The sequence below is a fragment of the Caretta caretta genome, chromosome 7 (assembly GCF_965140235.1).
Source record: "Caretta caretta isolate rCarCar2 chromosome 7, rCarCar1.hap1, whole genome shotgun sequence".
Classification (NCBI taxonomy): Eukaryota; Metazoa; Chordata; order Testudines; family Cheloniidae; genus Caretta; species Caretta caretta.
In genome coordinates this window covers 1,192,041-1,208,187 of record NC_134212.1, presented here as the reverse complement: position 1 = coordinate 1,208,187, position 16,147 = coordinate 1,192,041, and the positions used below count along the sequence as shown (strand labels likewise).

The window sequence follows — 16,147 nt, the reverse complement described above, 5'->3', positions numbered from 1 at the left end:
TCTCTCCACAGCTCCCTGCGGGGAATCCAGCTGAGCCAGACTTCTCCTCCCACTTGGGCCCTGCCAGGAGAGATGCTCCCAGGAGTGCCCATGCCGACGCAGGAGCCTTCTCAGAGGAAGGGAGCATGGCTCAGTTGCCTGGCTACGGAACCTGACTGTCCTTGGCCAGCCCAGAGAGCCAGGGGTTATGCCACAGCCAACCCTGGCCACGCCAGCGCCATCAGCTAAGCTGTGAGGGGCTCCCCTGCTCCCACTTGCCACCTCTGCTGACAGCTCCTGTGCCCCTCCAAAGGCCAGCCCTCTTCCGGTCACCTGGCGCCTTCCCTCCCCAGCTCAGTTCACACGGCCCCTGCCAGGTGCTCACGGCGTCTCTTGGTCTCGCTGGACCCTCTGCTGATTGGGGATGGTTTCAGCCAGTCCCAGGCTGCAAGGCATGGGCAGGTTTCCTGCTCCCTGCGCTGTTCTACGAGCAGCCGCGATGCCAGCAAACGCAAAGCGCGGAGGGGAGCTGAGCGCACGCAGGATTCGCCAGCGTCTTACAGAAAACTCCCACTTGCCCCATTCTCTGGGGCAGAGAGGCCTAGGCCCCAGCCTTTCTACAGCTGGGCAGAGCAACTCCTCATGTCCTAGCCCTAACGGTGACGGCCTGATCTGGGATCTCCCCCTCCCCAGGACATGAGGGCTGGCCTGAGAGCCCACAGCTCGGGGGCACAGCTAGTCACCTGGACGCCCTGATGCAGCCATGCCCACGAGAGGGCATCCTGGCTCCAGGCCGAGGGATTCCCAGGGAGACAAAACAATCATTGAAGCCTCCACATCTCTTTCGCTCCTGCACTGAGGAGTCATTGCACATCCCACAGAGCCCTGGGGATCTCTACACCTGCTGCCAGGAGAACACTTGTCAGGTGCTCATGTTACATTCCCAGACAGGGACATTTTACATCTGGAATCTTATTAAACTTGGCCATCGCACCCCAGCCTCATTGCTGCTCGGTGCTTCCAGAGCACACAGCACTCTGCTGTGTAGCCAGCGCTGTCCCCTTTCATTCCCACAGCAGCTCAGCGCAGGAAGGGCCTGGGCCCAGGTAAATGACCTCTGACATTCCCCTCCGAGTGCTATACACCCCCTGGTAAATGCAGCGTCTCCCCAGCATCCCTAGAAACAAACTGGAACACCAGCCCCTCCACTTGAGTTATTGGCAGTCTCCACAAGTTCACCGCTGTCATTCTCAAATCTCAGTGAGCTTTTGGGTCTCTTGTCTGTCACAAGTCCTTGTCCTACTGGTGGAAACTTCTGCCTCTCTCTTTGGTTTATTTCACATTCCAAAAACCAGTTTCTGCATCCCTTTTAGTTCCACTGTCCAACTGAATAGTCAGTTCTGCACGCCCCAAAGCTACTCCTCCCTTAAGAAATAACTGTTCCTATATGATCAATGGAATAACCATGGGTGATGGGGTGTTCACCCCGCTCTGGAAAGCAAAGGGTTAAAAGCAGCCTAGGGAGTCTGTGCAAGGAGCAGCCAATCGGAGAGAGGCTGAACAGAGCAGCCAATCAGGACCTGGCAGGCTGGTAGAAAAGGGAGCTGCAGGGGCAGGGCGGAGCAGGCCCAGCTGGTGCAGGGATCCCAAGGAGAGAAGAGTGGGGTCCTAGCAGGCTGCAAGAGGGCAGCACCTTAGACAGAGCAGCGGAGACCGGGGGCGCTCGAGAGAGCTCCTGGCTGGCTGCTGGGATTTGCAGGCTCCAGGTCCTGAGCTAATCCCCCGAGACAACCAGCAGGAGGTGCCACGCTGGTGGGTGAATCCCAGGACACCATGTAACTCCAAGTCACTGTGCATATGGCAAGCTGTTTAGAAAAAATATTAAATTAGCATAAATACCAACTCCCCAGAGCTAGAAAACCCTTCCTAGCAGCAGCCAGGCCCCACGTCAGTATCACCCGTCTTGGCTAGGCTGCAGGATAAGGCACAGGAACCGGGACTTGGTTTGGCATGTGACAAACATGAGGACAATACCTCTGTGCATCATGTGACCCCGGCACTCCATGCTGGGGTATCGGGAGGTACCCGGTGCTTCAGCTGACTCAGAGCTAGAGTGGGAAGGCTTAAAAGGTCCTCTGAAGGTGAGAGTTCCCAATAACCTCTATTGCTGGGGAATGATCTGAGATCACTGCCTCGGCCTGGAAATCATAGAATCACAGACTATCAGGGTTGGAAGGGACCCCAGAAGGTCACCTAGTCCAACGCCCTGCTCAAAGCAGGACCAACCCCCAACTAAATCATCCCAGCCAGGGCTTTGTCAAGCCAGGCCTTAAAAACCTCTAAGGAAGGAGATTCCACCACCTCCCTAGGTAACGCATTCCAGTGTTTCACCACCCTCTTAGTGAAAAAGTTTTTCCCAATATCCAACCTAAACCTCCCCCACTGCAACTTGAGACCATTACTCCTTATCCTGTCCTCTTCCACCACTGAGAACAGTCTAGAACCATCCTCTTTGGAACCCCCTTTCAGGTAGTTGAAAGCAGCTATCAAGTCCCCCCTCATTCTTCTCTTCCGCAGACTAAACAATCCCAGTTCCCTCAGCCTCTCCTCATAAGTCATGTGTTCCAGTCCCCTAACCATTTTTGTTGTCCTCTGCTGGACGCTTTCCAATTTTTCCACATCCTTCTTGTAGTGGGGGCCCAAAACTGGATACAGTACTCCAGATGAGGCCTCACCAATGTCGAATAGAGGGGGACGATCATGTCCCTCGATCTGCTCGCTATGCCCCTACTTATACATCCCAAAATGCCATTGGCCTTCTTGGCTATAAGGGCACACTGTTGACTCATATCCAGCTTCTCGTCCACTGTCACCCCTAGGTCCTTTTCTGCAGAACTGCTGCCTAGCCATTCGGTCCCTAGTCTGTAGCGGTGCATGGGATTCTTCCGTCCTAAGTGCAGGACTCTGCACTTGTCCTTGTTGAACCTCATCAGATTTCTTTTGGCCCAATCCTCCAATTTGTCTAGGTCCCTCTGTATCCTATCCCTACCCTCCAGCGTATCTACCTCTTGCTCCCAGTTTAGTGTCATCTGCAAACTTGCTGAGGGTGCAATCCACACCATCCTCCAGATCATTAATGAAGATATTGAACAAAACTGGCCCCAGGACCGACCCTTGGGGCACTCCACTTGATAGCGGCTGCCAACTAGCCATGGAGCCATTGATCACTACACGTTGAGCCCGACAATCTAGCCAACTTTCTATCCACCTTATCGTCCATTCATCCATCCCATACTTCTTTAACTTGCTGGCAAGAAAACTGTGGGAGACCGTGTCAAAAACTTTGCTAAAGTCAAGGAACAACACATCCACTGCTTTCCCTTCATCCACAGAACCGGTTAGCTCGTCATAGAAGGCGATTAGATTAGTCAGGCATGACTTGCCTTTGGTGAATCCATGCTGACTGTTCCTGATCACTTTCCTCTCATCTAAGTGCTTCAGAACTGATTCCTTGAGGACTTGCTCCATGATTTTTCCAGGGACTGAGGTGAAATAGTGCTGAATGGCCCCAGGTTCCCAGACTAAACCCTTTAGAGGGCGAGGGGGGATCTCGGCCCCCTCATTAGCAGAGAGTACTGAGAGACTCCAGGGAGTGGGACGAGGCGGCAGCGCCCTTACCTGAGGAGCTCTCAGTGGGCAGAAGTGAGGCGGAGTTTGCAGCTGAGCAAAGTGCAACTGCCTCCTTGGACAGCAGAAGGGACTGAGGACATCCTTGGTGAGGCCCAGAGACAGAACAGGGGGAAGCCCTGGATAGAAGGGACAGGGACATCCTAGTTGGGAAAAACAGGTGTCCAGGGGAACCCAACAGAGAACTAATAGTGCCCTCAAAGCCCCGGGTGTCACTGCTGCTCGACTGCCCGTTCGCTGCCCCCTGGGACCGCAGAGAGAACCGGAGAGATTGAGGAAATCCCGTCTTGGCCAAACATCCGGCCCGAAGTGCAGGAACGCTGCCGAACTGACTTGGGACATATGGCAAAAGCAGAAAATGAGTGCAGGTCTCTGTCAGGCCCCATACAGCCATTACTGGGGTCAGTGACGTGTTTCCTGGGTTGCCATGGCTATCCTCAGGCCATGATCCAGCCCCCCCAAAAAGGGAAAAGATCTATATTGATGCAGGTGCATTTTGTCACCAGGGATCCAGAAGTGGTCGCTTTTGTGACATTCTGTACCTTGTGGGAGCGCCCTGTAGCCCCCATATCCCTCACTGATCTAGAGTTGTGACCTTGCGCATAAAGCAGGCCGTGAGAGGTATCGGGGGGAGGGTTATGATTTGCTGAAAGTCGTTTTCCTATCCATAGATGCACATCACCAGTGCCTGTGAAAATATAAGAATTGTGTTGTATGGTTTTCACTAAAATACACTGTGGGTTTGGGAGGCACCCAGATACTCGCCCTGCACAAACAATGACAAGGGAGGTACCAACACCCGGGAGGGTGCGGAGCAGACATCATCAGCCCTTGTCCAGCCAGGGAGCTACAATGCAGTGACTCACCTGCGTGAGGCCCCACCAGGGGGATTGCTCAGCCTTGCCTGGAGACTCAGCAATGCCCCCAGACTTGCCTTAGGGTGACCAGACGTCTGTGCCGATTTGTAGGTCTTTGTCCTGCATCGGTCGGGATGCCATTTGTCCCGATCTTGCGGCTTCGGCCGCTCCGGTGGGTTTTGTTTTTTGCTTCGTCAACTCCGGCTGCCTTTTTTTTTCCCCCTCTTCCCCCATGTGTCCCAATATTTTCTTCGGTTCATCTGGTCACCAGAGACCTGCCTGGACTTGTGTTCTCCAAGCACATGGGACTGAGGGTATAAAACAGAACACAGGGGCCCATGCCTGGCCTTTCTCCTTCCCCCACTTATGCTGCAAGCAACCAAGACTCTCAGAAGACTGAAGACTCCAGCAGAGGGGACTGGTCCAGGTTTAAGGGACAAACCTGTATATTAAGGACTGCAAGATCCAGTGGGGTGAGAAAAGCTGCTTAATCTAGATGTTGCCCAGTCTAATAAGGTGGAGAGTTTAGACTGCATGCTTATAATTTCTTTTCTTTTGGTAATGTCAAAGTCAGATTCAAGGCTCACAGAATTTGTCAGACCACTCTGTTTATTAGCAAAGTGCTTTGCCAATGCACCCACATATGTGAGCCCTCTGCAGAAGCTCAAGCTAACTTATTTATACAGATAAGCCAAAGCCAATTTAACATAAGAGACAAAAGGAAGCAGAAACTGACAAATATACATACATATCTTATTTGCATACTAACGTTTACCAATCTCCTAGCTCAGTAGGAGCTCTAAGTTAATTAGTTTGAGGACCCATTGTCTCACACTCCTTAATGTTTCTCTTCCTGACAACTATATTTCAACAAACCCACCAGATGCATTTCTTTAATGAATTATAATTTCAATATAATTCATTCTACTTTCACACTGTCTGGGTGTCTTCAGCTCCTGTCACTGCCCCGGGGGCCTGAAAGCTGCTCTGACTTCTGGCACGACACCTGCCTGGCACTTGCCAATTCCAGCTGGACGGACGCAAAGGTTTCTTAAAGCAAACTTTGCAGCTCCAGCTTGTGGGGCTGCGCTTTGTGCCCTGCCCCCGAGGATGTGGGCACCGACAGATGCATGGCCCAGTACCAGAGACACTGCACATTTATTCTTGGGTCTATCTGATCATTTCGACATCCATGAAAGCAAGGCTGACGTGCCCTGGAAATCCAGCTGTTTTCTGCCCATGTCCTGTCATGCTATTCCCGGTACAGTCAGAGCGTCTCCTGTCCAGGAACCATCCGGGCCTGCTCCAAAGGGGGCCACATGCTGGTTTCTATACAGATCTTCCACAGGGTGCAGTGTCTTTACAGGTCTCAGTGCTGGCATTCCCAGTCCCAGAGGTGAGGGGTATTGCAGCTGGGAGACGTACAGCAGCTCCGGCTTTCAAAGGGTGATCCTGCCTTCGAGCCTTTCAATGCAGGCCGATTAGCGAGAGATACTCAGGGAGAGAACCTCGCTGGGCTGCAGGGCTGAGCTGCTCTGGTGGAAATGACAGACCTAGTTCGAAGCACAATGGGAAGCTTTGTAGAACTGATCAATGACATTGTTTTTAATTGTTCACTTTATTAATATAACTTCATAAGCAAAGTTTTATGAATGAAACAACATTCATTCATAAAACCGGTTACCCCAAGAACTGGCTAATTGAGTTTCACTTTCAATCCAATTGCTGCTGAAATCGCTGAAACTTGCACTGCTTCAACACTGGAACTTCTGCTCCCTGTTTGCCGTTCCTTACACGTGGCCATGGTGTAACCCAAACTCCATTGTAAAATGCTCACTCCGTTTTGTAAAAGCTTGCTGCAACCTTCATTTTTGCTAAACCCTGCTGTAATCTGATTCATGTAGTTTCGATGTGGGAATGAGGGATGGATGGATGATGGAATCAACCTCCAGCCCCAGCCTGTCCTGATGAAATAAAGTGTAAACACCAAGGGCTGAAGATGCAGACAACAGCCCTGACAAAGTAAGAGGAGTCCACCCTCAAAAGAAAAGAACAAAAGTACAACTGAAGAAACATCAGAGCCAGGTCCCAGGCTGAAAGTCACGTCTGCGATTGACGGGTGTTCGCTCACACCGGACCCAGAGGCAGCCTGACACAGCAAGACCTGGAGACTCTGGATTCAAACTGAAGCCTACAAAAAGGATGGGGGAGATGGAAGACTTTGGAGGGTCACGTTCTGCTGCCAACATGGAAGGGCGTCGGTGCACGCCCAACAGAGACCCAGCCCTTCCTTGTGCCTGGCTTTCCTGGCCAGTTCACCGCCACAAGCTACGAACCCTCACCACGAACTCAAGCTCCATTCAGGACTGGTAACTATACAGCAGCTGCAGAACCTGTGTGTGTATGAAGGAACCTGTGAATGAATGTGAAACTGAATGAAATGTTATAGCTAGAACTGACTGCCTCCCATGATTCTGTTTGTAGTCACAATAAATGTGACATTTTGTCTTATCCCCTTTAATAAGATCCTGCTGGTTTTTATTTTATTGGTATAACAGCTTTGAGGAGCCGTGAAATGAGCCTTGCTTCAGCGCCGTCTCAGCCCTGATGCGGGGCACAGAGCTGGCTCTGGGTCTGTGAGGGGGCCTGCCCTTGGCCACATGGCTTGTGGCAGTTCCTCCGGGCTCCCAGCCCTGGCCCAGACTTGGATCTGCAGGGCTGGGGCTAGTGCTCTGAACCCAGCTGCGCAGACAGCACTTTGAGGCTGCGGCTCAGGCTCTGCCGTGGGGGGGGTAGGAGGCTCATGCTGCGGGCTGGGGGGATGTACCCAGGGTCGCAGGCTGTCTCTGGCCCCACGCAGGAGAGGAGTCTCCAGGAGAGGGCAGCAGGAGACCGTTTGGTGGCTGACATGCGAGAGCGTCAGTGTTTTCAGATCTCAGTTTGCTGAGTGCAAGTTTCCTTCAAGCTGCCTGGTGATCAGATCTGAGGGAGGGAGGGCCTGTCCTACAGCATCCACGGTACACACACACTCGGCCTGCTCTGCTTCGCATGCCAGCTCACCGGTGGCCTGGGCCTGTTTGGAAAGCTTTGGTTTCTCTTCAGCAGACCCAGTTTCCGCAGGGCTTCTTCCTCAGGGGCTCCATGGCCTCCACTCCACCGAGCAGCTGTCTTGGTTGCTCCTGAGGTCTCATGGCTACACAACACAGGAACCGAGCACAGAGCTCCTGAACATTGACCCCAACTGCACCCTTGTGTCACATTCCTGGAGGGGATGCACGAGAACCCACTGATCTACGCAGCCCTTCAGCTAGGGGCAGGCCTGTGCCTGGCGCAGCTCCCTGGCGATTCTTCAGAGCAGGGCCTGTCCAGGCTGGGGCCCGGCTAGCTCCCCCGACGTGCTCAGCTGCTGGCTGGGATCGGTGCTGCTTCCCATTCATCTCTGCCCTCCGCACTAACGGGCCAGGGCAGAGCTCCTAGCCAGGGCCAGCATGTACGGGGAAGCGGAGAGACGGCACATACTGACCAGAGCCAGGGGAGCATGGCACCTGCCGACCCTGGCCAGCCCTGGGGCCATGCAGTGAGATATTAGTGCAGACGGCTATTGCCAGGGATGGCTGGCGGCCCCAGGGTCAGGACTGTGATTTACCCAGCCCCCACCGGGGATTGCGGGCCCTGCATGGCAGAGACTGAGGCAAAGAGAGAGCCTAGTTTGCTGTTCCCATTGGGGGCTCTCTGGAGCAGTGAGCCGGGCAGCACGCGCGGCAGCCAAGGGCACAGGGAGCCATTAGCCCAGACGCTCTACACTGCCACAGGGACCTTCACTCCCACCTGCTCCGCCAGCAGACCCAGGTGTCCCAGGCTCGGCTGAGCGCGGCCCGGGGACACGGTGCAGCGTCCCCCAGTACAGCCAGAGCAGCGTCGGGAGGGCCTGTGGTGACGGTGCTGCCCATGGGAGCCAGCTGAGGTCACTGAATCAGGGGGAACTGCAGACAGAGCGGGGCAGACAAACCCCAAACGCCGGTGGATATGCCACTCCTCAGAGTTACCAAACCAGCCTCCGTATCACCTCCCTGGGTACTCAGACGTCCACACAACGCAGTGCCCGCCCCAGGCCTCCCTCCGGACACACGTCAGATACGACGATGATTACTGAAGATCTTCTCTCATCATATAAGAGAGCAGGTTCCCCCAATCCCAAAGGATCAGGCCCCAGACCCAGGTCCGATGATAACTTAGATCTTACCCCAAATACGCACTGATAGCCAATTCTCGTTAATTAAACTACAGTTTATTCAAAAAGAAAAGGGAGAGAGAGTTGGTAGAGAGATCAGTCTACAGAGCGACCTGAGTTCAGTTCTTGAGGTCACGATACCGAGCAGAGATGGTGAGTCTGTAGTGGCCAAACGTCCTTTTAGAAACAGCCCAGAGGTTACAGTCCAATGTCCATGTTCAGGGTGACTCCAGTCAGTGACTGGGGATCTCAATCCTTATGGCTCAGGGTTTCCCCTTCTTGAAACCCAAAGCCGATCTGAGATGAAGGAGGATCGTGTCCCAGGGCTTTTATACATTTCCAGCAGCCTCTTGGCCTGAGAAGACAATAGGCTCAACCTTCCTTCTCCCAAACATCCTGGCAATTAGCCCAGGGTAATTTATCATTAAACGGTTCAGATACAGGTTACCCCAACCTTCCCGGAGACAGAGAGACAACAACACTGTTGCCCTCCAGTGTCTTCCTAGGTCTTCACACTCCTGTTTTGATCTTTGAATCAAAGCCGTGGCAATAGACAAGACTCGTTTGCTGACATCACAAGCCCTGAGCCAGCATCTCCCCTTCTCTCTCTAGCAGTGCGGGCTGCAGTTCACAGCTCTCCTCCTTTCCATCTCTTCCTAAGCAGTCTCTAAAGTTGGGCCCCGGGTCAGGTCAGTCTGGGAGGTCATTAACTCTTTCTGGCCCTGTGTCACCTGTCAATGAGATATTATATTATACACATAACGTCACACCTTTATTCTAGTCTAATGGCCATGGCGGGGCAGGAGGCCCCCCAGCCAACTGTCCCACATCAGAGGGGCCATGGCCAGAGGGACTCCCTTGTATAGGAGTCCACACCTCTCTCGTTCCCCAGCTGAGTGAGGAACCAGTGTGGGCCCTGGGGCTGCCTGGCTGCTCCCAGCCTCTCTCACACCACCAGCTGGGTCAGGAACTGGTTCCTTAGAGCGATCCTCCTCTTCCAACTGAGCAATCAGCTGTGCCTTGGTGAGCTTTCCAATGCGCAGCCCCCTCTCTCTGCACAGCTCTACAATGTCCTTCTTAAGGGGGTGGTTATAGGCCATCTCCCCGCTGTTCCCACGTGGTCATGGACTCACAGGCCTGTGCTCTCTCTGCTCCCCACGGTCCCTGGGAGGAACCGCTTCAGTGTGACAGCCCTTCTAGGGGGTCCACTCTCTCTCAGGGGTAAGCCATAGGCCCCTCCGCCTCCTGGAACCGCACCTCTCTGAGCCTTCAGCACGCCCGTCTCTCGCTACTCCCCCTTCGCTTTACTGCTCCCCAGTCACTTACTGCAGGATGCTCTGTCCACAGGGTGCAGTTTATCCCACCTCTACCACCAGGTGTCACGGAGTCCCCGGGCGATGCTCTGGAACTGCGCCGTATGAAGCCAGGCAGGACTCTGGGGGAGCCTCCTCTCTGTGTGCATATTGTCACCAGGGCAAGAAGCTTCCACAGCTTCGACCTTCCTGGGTCTGACCTCGGAGTATTCAGCATCCCCTTCCTCCCCATGCGCTTCCCGCAGCGAGTCCGCCCGGGCAGGGCTCCTGGGGAAGCCAGAGGGTCCTGCCCCCGAACTCCGCAGTCAGACGTGACTCTCCGCCAGCCGGGGAAACAGAAGGTTTATTCGTCGACAGGAACACAGTGTACAGCAGAGCTTGTTAGCACAGAAAATAAGTGACTTTCAGTCAAGTCCATCTTGGGGGAACCCTGGGCCAGACGCCCTGGACTCCCCCCTCCATCTCCCCAAGCAGACTGCCAGCTTCCAGCGACCCGAACTCTGACCCCCCCATTGCTCTTCCTCCTTCTCTTTGTCTTGCTTCCCAGGCACAATGTCACCTGGTCACATCCCTCACCTGGGTCTCAGGTTCCGAAGGGCACTGGTCATAGCATAGGTGCAGGCAGCTGGCGCCGCCTCACCTGCCCCAGAGATCTCAGCCAAAGTCACACGCCCCTGTTCCCACCCCCGAGGTATTGGTGCAGCACACAGGGAAACTGAGGCACACACAGTATTCATGCAAAACAGTAAAAGTCACCTAGGCTCAACAGTAAGAATTACATACAGCAAACCAGGGAAAATCCCCACTTCATCACAACCTCAGGCTGTCTCCTGGATGCCACTCTGTGGGCTGGCCACCTGCCGCCTCCTCCATGGCACAGAGCCTGGAGCTGAGTGTTGCTCCCGGGGCGAGGAGAGACTTGGACCCGGCACCTGCCCCTGAAGCTGCATGGCTCCCTCTCGCTGCCAGACCTGTGTCGGGGCCTGGCCTGCCCCAGGACAGACCATCTGGTGAGTGTCTCTGGGAGGGCCCTGCAGCCCAAGAGGCTTCAGGCATTGCTGTGAACCAGGCCTTCTCAGCTGCACACGGGTCTGGTCAGGTCCACAGTTGCCCTTTTCCCACGGGATCCTGCAGGAAGGAGGAACAAGAGTCACAGATCTCATTCAATCCGTGACACTCCAAAAGCGGCCCCTGTTTTTGGGTGCGGGCTCCTGAGGCGGCCTGCCCTGCACTCCCCAGGCAGAGAGGGAAAAGTGGGCAATCCCACGGGGGAAAGGGAAGGGAAACGTGGGTCTGCACTGCACATGCCGAGCCACACCCAAGAGCCACCCTGGGAAAGCCAGAAACAAAACCAAGTGCCAAGTGTCAGAACCAGAGCAGGAGACAAGGAGCCACAGTGGGCCTGGACCCCAGAACGACCCAGGGCTGCCAGAGACCCACGGCACCTAAACACGAATAGTGCCACTTCCTTGGCTCGGATCAGCAGTGATAGGGCTATGGGACGGGGTGGGGGCTCTCTCCTGCCCTTCCCAGGCCTGGACTCAGTGGTCTACCACATCCTTTTAATCTCTGACTGATGGACCAAGAATGCCAAGAATGACCTTGAGCGGATCACTGCGGACTATGTGGCTCTAGGAAGAAGGATAAAGGAGTTGGAGGCGCAAGTGGTGTTCTCGTCCATCCTCCCCGTGGAAGGAAAAGGCCTAGGTAGGGAGCGTCGAATCGTGGAAGTCAACGAATGGCTACGCAGGTGGTGTCGGAGAGAAGGCTTTGGATTCTTCGACCATGGGATGGTGTTCCAAGAAGGAGGAGTGCTAGGCAGAGACGGGCTCCACTTAACGAAGAGAGGGAAGAGCATCTTCGCGAGCAGGCTGGCTAACCTAGTGAGGAGGGCTTTAAACTAGGTTCACCGGCGGAAGGAGACCAAAGCCCTGAGGTAAGTGGGAAAGCGGGATACCGGGAGGAAGCACAGGCAGGAATGTCTGTGAGGGGAGGGCTCCTGCCTCATACTGGGAATGAGGGGCGATCAACAGGTTATCTCAAGTGCTTATATACAAATGCACAAAGCCTTGGAAACAAGCAGGGAGAACTGGAGGTCCTGGTGATGTCAAGGAACTATGACGTGATCGGAATAACAGAGACTTGGTGGGATAACTCACATGACTGGAGTACTGTCATGGATGGTTATAAACTGTTCAGGAAGGACAGGCAGGGCAGAAAAGGTGGGGGAGTAGCACTGTATGTAAGGGAGCAGTATGACTGCTCAGAGCTCCGGTACGAAACTGCAGAAAAACCTGAGTGTCTCTGGATTAAGTTTAGAAGTGTGTGCAACAAGAGTGATGTAGTGGTGGGAGTCTGCTATAGACCACCGGACCAGGGGGATGAGGTAGATGAGGCTTTCTTCCGGCAGCTCACGGAAGCTACTGGATCGCATGCCCTGATTCTCATGGGTGACTTTAATTTTCCTGATATCTGCTGGGAGAGCAATACAGCGGTGCATAGACAATCCAGGAAGTTTTTGGAAAACGTAGGGGACAATTTCCTGGCGCAAGTGCTCGAGGAGCCAACTAGGGGGGGCGCTTTTCTTGACCTGCTGCTCACAAACCGGGTAGAATTAGTGGGGGAAGCAAAAGTGGATGGGAATCTGGGGGGCAGTGACCATGAGTTGGTTGAGTTCAGGATCCTGACACAGGGAAGAAAGGTAAGCAGCAGGATACGGACCCTGGACTTCAGGAAAGCAGACTTCGACTCCCTCAGGGAACGGATGGCCAGGATCCCCTGGGGGACTAACTTGAAGGGGAAAGGAGTCCAGGAGAGCTGGCTGTATTTCAAGGAATCCCTGTTGAGGTTACAGGGACAAACCATCCCGATGAGTCGTAAGAATAGTAAATATGGCAGGCGACCAGCTTGGCTTAATGGTGAAATCTTAGCGGATCTTAAACATAAAAAAGAAGCTTACAAGAAGTGGAAGGTTGGACATATGACCAGGGAAGAGTATAAAAATATTGCTAGGGCATGTAGGAATGATATCAGGAGGGCCAAATCGCACCTGGAGCTGCAGCTAGCCAGAGATGTCAAGAGTAACAAGAAGGGTTTCTTCAGGTATGTTGGCAACAAGAAGAAAGCCAAGGAATGTGTGGGCCCCTTACTGAATGAGGGAGGCAAACTAGTGACAGAGGATGTGGAAAAAGCTAATGTACTCAATGCTTTTTTTGCCTCTGTTTTCACTAACAAGGTCAGCTCCCAGACTGCTACGCTGGGCATCACAAAATGGGGAAGAGATGGCCAGCCCTCTGTGGAGATAGAGGTGGTTAGGGACTTTTTAGAAAAGCTGGACGTGCACAAGTCCATGGGGCCGGACGAGTTGCATCCGAGAGTGCTGAAGGAACTGGCGGCTGTGATTGCAGAGCCATTGGCCATTATCTTTGAAAACTCGTGGCGAACCGGGGAAGTCCCGGATGACTGGAAAAAGGCTAATGTAGTGCCAATCTTTAAAAAAGGGAAGAAGGAGGATCCTGGGAACTACAGGCCAGTCAGCCTCACTTCAGTCCCTGGAAAAATCATGGAGCAGGTCCTCAAAGAATCAATCCTGAAGCACTTGCATGAGAGGAAAGTGATCAGGAACAGCCAGCATGGATTCACCAAGGGAAGGTCATGCCTGACTAATCTAATCGCCTTCTATGATGAGATTACTGGTTCTGTAGATGAAGGGAAAGCAGTGGATGTATTGTTTCTTGACTTTAGCAAAGCTTTTGACACGGTCTCCCACAGTATTCTTGTCAGCAAGTTAAGGAAGTATGGACTGGATGAATGCACTACAAGGTGGGTAGAAAGCTGGCTAGATTGTCGGGCTCAACGGGTAGTGATCAATGGCTCCATGGCTAGTTGGCAGCCGGTATCAAGTGGAGTGCCCCAAGGGTCGGTCCTGAGGCCGGTTTTGTTCAATATCTTCATAAATGATCTGGAGGATGGTGTGGATTGCACTCTCAGCAAATTTGCGGATGATACTAAACTGGGAGGAGTGGTAGATACGCTGGAGGGGAGGGATAGGATACAGAAGGACCTAGACAAATTGGAGGATTGGGCCAAAAGAAATCTGATGAGGTTCAATAAGGATAAGTGCAGGGTCCTGCACTTAGGACGGAAGAACCCAATGCACAGCTACAGACTAGGGGCCGAATGGCTAGGCAGCAGTTCTGCGGAAAAGGACCTAGGGGTGACAGTGGACGAGAATCTGGATATGAGTCAGCAGTGTGCCCTTGTTGCCAAGAAGGCCAATGGCATTTTGGGATGTATAAGTAGGGGCATAGCGAGCAGATCGAGGGACGTGATCGTTCCCCTCTATTCGACATTGGTGAGGCCTCATCTGGAGTACTGTGTCCAGTTTTGGGCCCCACACTTCAAGAAGGATGTGGATAAATTGGAGAGAGTCCAGCGAAGGGCAACAAAAATGGTTAGGGGTCTGGAACATATGAGTTATGAGGAGAGGCTGAGGGAGCTGGGATTGTTTAGCCTGCAGAAGAGAAGAATGAGGGGGGATTTGATAGCTGCTTTCAACTACCTGAAAGGGGGTTCCAAAGAGGATGGCTCTAGACTGTTCTCAATGGTAGCAGATGACAGAACGAGGAGTAATGGTCTCAAGTTGCAGTGGGGGAGGTTTAGATTGGATATTAGGAAAAACTTTTTCACTAAGAGGGTGGTGAAACACTGGAATGCGTTACCTAGGGAGGTGGTAGAATCTCCTTCCTTAGAGGTTTTTAAGGTCAGGCTTGACAAAGCCCTGGCTGGGATGATTTAACTGGGAATTGGTCCTGCTTTGAGCAGGGGGTTGGACTAGATGACCTTCTGGGGTCCCTTCCAACCCTTATATTCTATGATTCTATGATTCTATGACCATGGAACCCGCTGAGCAGCCAGCCCTGCCTGGGCCAGCTCCAGGCCCCTTCCCTCTGGGCACTGCCTCTTGACCCAGCCAGAACCAGCCCTTCCCCCAGCTGGGGCAGGAGGCGACTGCCCGCGCTTTGGGGTGGCGTTGGAGTGTGCTTGGGGCGAAAGCTTTCTGGGCAAAGGCTGGCGTGTGGCAGCACCCAGCACCGGGGACCCCAGATGCCAGGATCCCGACTAGGGCAGCCAGCGCCAAGGTCAGACCTGGGGCTGAGAGTAGCAGAGACATTTGTGGTCTGAGACATCTGGGCTCACTAGCAAGCAGGGCCGCCCGTAGGCAGACGCAGCTGCGTAGGGCCCCATGAAATGTGGGGAACCAGCCCCGTGACCAGCCCTATCCCCTGGCTGGCCCTCTCGCCCGCTGCACCTACTGCAAGGGGCAGGGCCATCCCAGGGCCCCGGACAACTCTCTCCGTCCCACCTCTTCCCCTCCCCGCCACTCCACCCCCAGCCCACCTCTTCCCCCAGCAACCTCGCACTCCCTGGCAGCCGCGGGGAGCGGAGCGGAGCGGGCTGGAGCTAGGCTGCTCCGCTTCCCGAGTGCGGGGGGACTGGGGCTGGGGCTGGGGCCGGGGCTGGGCTGGGGGAAGCGGAGCAGGCTGCTCCCACCCCCCAGCTAATCTCCCGGGCCACTCTGGGGCCCCCAAAGTGCCCCCCCACAGCTCCTGCCCCCCAGGCCCTGGGGCGCGGGGAGGCCCGGGGGGCTGTGTAGGGCACCCAAAGGGCTCGGGACGGCCCTGCTAGCTCGGGTCAGAGTCCGAGCCGGGGCTCAGCTCACCCGGATCCCCGCCGGGGACCGGAGGCTGGGCGCGGTGTCACGGCCTGTGCCGCGGGAGGCCCCCCGAGGTGAGCTCTCGGCAGTGCCTGGGCGGCCCCCTGGACCGGGGCGGCGAGTTGCACGGTCCGCGGTGCCCGGGCTCCAGCAAATTCAGGGCCCGGGGGGCTCCGCCAACGTTCAGGGCCGGGTCTCTCCTTCGCGGCCCCCCCACCAAGCGTCTCCTCCCCCGGGCGTCCCTGCCCGCCCCGGGCCCTGGGCGGCAGCCCCTGCAGAGGGAGGCGGGGAGGGGGCGCAGGGCGGCCCCCCACCCCGGCAGGCGACTCCTGAGCAGCAGCCTGGGGGGGCCAGGGGGACCCCT

The 16,147-nt window shown here is 54.8% G+C and overlaps 1 long non-coding RNA gene across 1 annotated transcript; it reads right to left on the bottom strand.

Annotated features, from left to right (window-relative positions):
- Positions 1-8,795: 8,795 nt before the first annotated feature.
- LOC125639441 (uncharacterized) lies at positions 8,796-15,939 on the bottom strand. The gene is made up of 3 exons (XR_007357494.2): positions 15,790-15,939; positions 10,081-11,195; positions 8,796-9,485 (listed from the first exon to the last, which is right to left on the bottom strand). It is a non-coding gene; the product is annotated as an uncharacterized LOC125639441 (long non-coding RNA).
- Between the last annotated feature and the right edge of the window lie 208 nt (positions 15,940-16,147).